Here is a 4,087-nt window from a genome sequence, read left to right as displayed (position 1 = left end):
AAAGGAATACTTAAACAATGTGTAAATATTTGGTATGAAACATAGCAAGATTCAAAACTGAGAATAAACTGAACAATTCCACAGACATGTTGGAACTAACAGAAATGGAATAATGTGTCCCTGAACAAAGGGGGGGTCAAAATCAAAAGTAAACAGTCCGTATCTGGTGTGGCCCACCAGCATTAAGTACTGCAGTGCATTCTCCTCCTCATGGACTGCACCAGATTTGCCAGTTCTTTCTGTGAGATGTTACCCATTCTTCCCCAAGGCACCTGCAAGTTCCCGGACATTCTGGGGGGAATGGCCCTAGCCCTCACCCTCCGATCTAACAGGTCCCAGACTTGCTCAATGAGATTGAGATCTGGGCTCTTCCGCTGGCCATGGCAGAACACTGACATTCCTGTTTTCCAGGGAATCCGCAAGAACGAGCAGTATTGCTGGTGGCATTGTCATGCTGGAGGGTCATGTCAGGATGAGCCTGCAGGAAGGGTACCACATGAGGGAGGAGGATGTCTTCCCTGTAACGCACAGCATTTGAGATTGCCTGCAATGACAACAAGCTCAGTCCGATGATGCTGTTACACACCGCGCCCACGACCATGACGGACCCTCCACCTCCAAATCGCTCCCGCTCCAGAGTACAGGCCTCAGTGTAAACGCTCATTCCTTCGATGATAAACGCGAATCCGACCATCACCCCTGGTGAGACAAAACCGTGACTCGTCAGTGACAAGCACTTTTTGCCAGTCGTGTCTGGTCCAGCGACGGTGGGTTTGTGCCCATAGTCGACGTGTTGCAGGTGATGTCTGGTGAGGACCCTGTCTTACAACAGGCCTACAAGCTCTCAGTCCAGCCTCTCTCAGCTTATTGCGGAACAGTCCTGAGCACTGATGGAGGGATTGTGTGTTCCTGGTGTACTAGGGCAGTTGTTGTTTCCATCTGTACATGTCCCGCAGGTGGTGATTTCGGCTGTACGATCCTGTGCAGGTGTTGTTTACACGTGGTCTGCCACTGGCGAGGACGATCAGCTGTCCATCCCTGTCCTCCCTGTAGCGCTGTCTTCGGCGTCTCACCGTACGGACATTGCAATTTATTGCCCTGGCCACACATCTGCAGTCCTCATGCCTCCTTGCAGCATGCCTAAGGCACGTTCACGCAGATGACAGGGACCCTGGGCATCTTTCTTTTGTTTGTTTTTAGAGTCAGTAGAAAGGCCTCTTTAGTGTCCTAAGTATGTATTGCTGTGACCTTAATTGCCTACCGTCTGTAAGCTGTTAGTGTTTTAACGACCGTTCCACAGGTGCATGTTCATTAATTATTTATGGTTCATTGAACAAGCATGGGAAAAAGTGTTTAAACCTTTACAATGAAAGATCCGTGAAGTTAATTTGGATTTTTACGAATTATCTTTGAAAGACAGGGTCCTGAAAAGGGGACGTTTCTTTTTTTGCTGAGTTTACTATTTAGAACATACTGTTTAATAAAAACCTAATGCAGTAAGCAACAAATATCAGCCATACTAGGCTAATCCTATCCTACTGAGAATGCGTCATCTCATGCACAATTGTGTTGATTCCTGCCATTGTTTCATTTTGGTACTTAAAATGTAGGATAGCAAAAGGCAAAAATGTCATTATTATCCGTCTGGTGAGTGGTTGAGCCTTCTTGGTTGCGTGACATCACTCCTAGTCCTAACCAAAACGCAAAACACTGGCGAGCAATTTCTCTCACCTCGGATCTAAAACCAGTAGTAACCACCAACTTTAATGACAGTTATCTTACAATTCAAATACATATCTAATATTCCTGCACCACAGTAACATTGTCGCCGAGGAATGCTTGTTCGCTAGCTACAGGGTTTGAGTCACCTCAGCTGTTTTTTTATGAAACAGTTCAGCTAGCAATGCTAGGTAGCTAGCTAACGTTAGCTGAACTACATCTAGACTCGGAAGTTTATGCATGGCCACATAGACACGGGATTCAGGGGCCAGCTGGTGAGATATGATTCTACTATGGGCAACAACAACTGGATGCTAGTTTGTTTTCAACAAAATATGTCAAACTCATAGCTGTATAGTTTATCCAGTGACCATCGCATTTAGAAGGATAGCTACTGACTGAAATGTAGCTAGCTCACTGGCCAGGCAGTAGCCACTACTCGCCAGCTAATTGTCGATTTCCTATTCTTTGGAACATTTGGGTTGACTTGCTCATATCAAGCAACAGACAGTTTGTATACATTTTTWAAATAATAATTTGTGGACTTGCTTTATGAATAATTGGTATGTAGCTGGAAGTCGGTGCTCACTGATCATCCCAGCGAGGACGCCTTTTCAGTGCATCTGTGTGATGTCACACACCCAAAAAGGCTCAACCAAGCGCCCGATGTAACTCATGAATATTAATGACTTTGCCTCCAGCTATCCTACGAAAGGAAATTTTGATTTTGGTACAGCACGTCCCCTCAGCTGATTATCAGCTGTTGTGAAAGCCATGAGTCTGGAAAGACTATTCTCTTCTTCAATAGCGTGCAGAGTATTCTACTAGATGAAAAGCGGAAATMAGTAAGACATCCTGGCATTTAAAGCATATTCTTATTATTTTACGGAATGTCACGTATTATAAAACATACCCAAAATGCCTACTATTTAGAACGCAAATATGGGTATTCAGGCACCGACTTGTATCTCGTCCGGTGTAATATACTAAACTATAGGCCTGTTAGCTCATACAGTACAGACTTGTATCTCGTCCGGTGTAATATACTAAACTATAGGCCTGTTAGATCATACAGTACAGACTTGTTATCTCGTCCGGTGGTAATATATCTAACTATAGGCCTGTTAGCTCATACAGTACAGATTTATATCTCGTCCGGTGTAATATACTAACTATATGGCCTGTTAGCTCATACAGTACAGACTTGTATCTCGTCCGGTGTAAATAACTAACTACTAAGGCCTGTTAGCTCATACAGTACAGACTTGTATCTCGTCCGGTATAATATACTAAACTAAACTATAGGCCTGTTAGCTCATACAGTACAGAGTATGTTACCTGTGTTTGTTTTGGTTGTCAGGTTGGACTAACACAGTGAACAGGACATTGAGCGAGAAACCTGGAGAAACAGATCCTATGCCTGTTCCTGTAACAGCCTCTTAACACTGTCCACCTGAGAAACAGATGCTATGCCTGTTCCTGTAAAGCCTCTTAACTGTCCACCCTGAGAAACGGATCCTATGCCTGTTCCTGTAACAGCCTCTTAACACTGTCCACCCCTGAGAAACAGATGCTATGCCTGTTCCTGTAAACAGCTCTTAACACTGTCCACCCTGAGAAACAGATCCTATGCCTGTTCCTGTAACAGCCTCTTAACACTGTCCACCTGAGAAACAGATGCTATGCCTGTTCCGTTAACAGCCTCTTAACACTGTCCACCCTGAGAAACAGATCCTATGCCTGTTCCTGTAACAGCCTCTTAACACTGTCCACCCTGAGAAACAGATGCTATGCCTGTTCCTGTAACAGCCTCTTAACACTGTCCACCCTGAGGAACAGATCCTATGCCTGTTTCCTGTAACAGCCTCTTAACACTGTCCACCCTGAGAAACAGATGCTATGCCTGTTCTGTAAACACTCTTAACACTGTCCACCCTGAGAAACAGATCCTATGCCTGTTCCTGTAACAGCCTCTTAACACTGTCCACCCTGAAACAGATCCTATGCCCGTTCCTGTAACAGCCTCTTAACATGTCCACTCTTGAGAAACAGATGCTATGCTGTTCTGTAACAGCCTCTTAACACTGTCCACCTGAGAAAACAGATGCTATGCCTGTTCCTGTAACAGCCTCTTAACACTGTCCACCCTGAGAAACAGATGCATAGTTTTGTAACAGCCTCTTAACACTGTCCACCCTGAGAAAAGATGCTATGCCGTCCTGTAACACCTTTAAACACTGTCCACCCTGAGAAACAGATGCTATGCCTGTTCCTGTAACAGCCTCTTTAACACTGTCCACCCTGAGAACAGATGCTATGCCTGTTTTGTAACAGCCTCTTAACACTGTCCACCTGAGAAACAGATCCT

The sequence above is a fragment of the Salvelinus sp. IW2-2015 genome, unplaced genomic scaffold (genome assembly GCF_002910315.2).
Source record: "Salvelinus sp. IW2-2015 unplaced genomic scaffold, ASM291031v2 Un_scaffold1668, whole genome shotgun sequence".
Lineage (NCBI taxonomy): Eukaryota > Metazoa > Chordata > Actinopteri > Salmoniformes > Salmonidae > Salvelinus > Salvelinus sp. IW2-2015.
Note: the sequence above shows the minus strand (reverse complement) of the source record.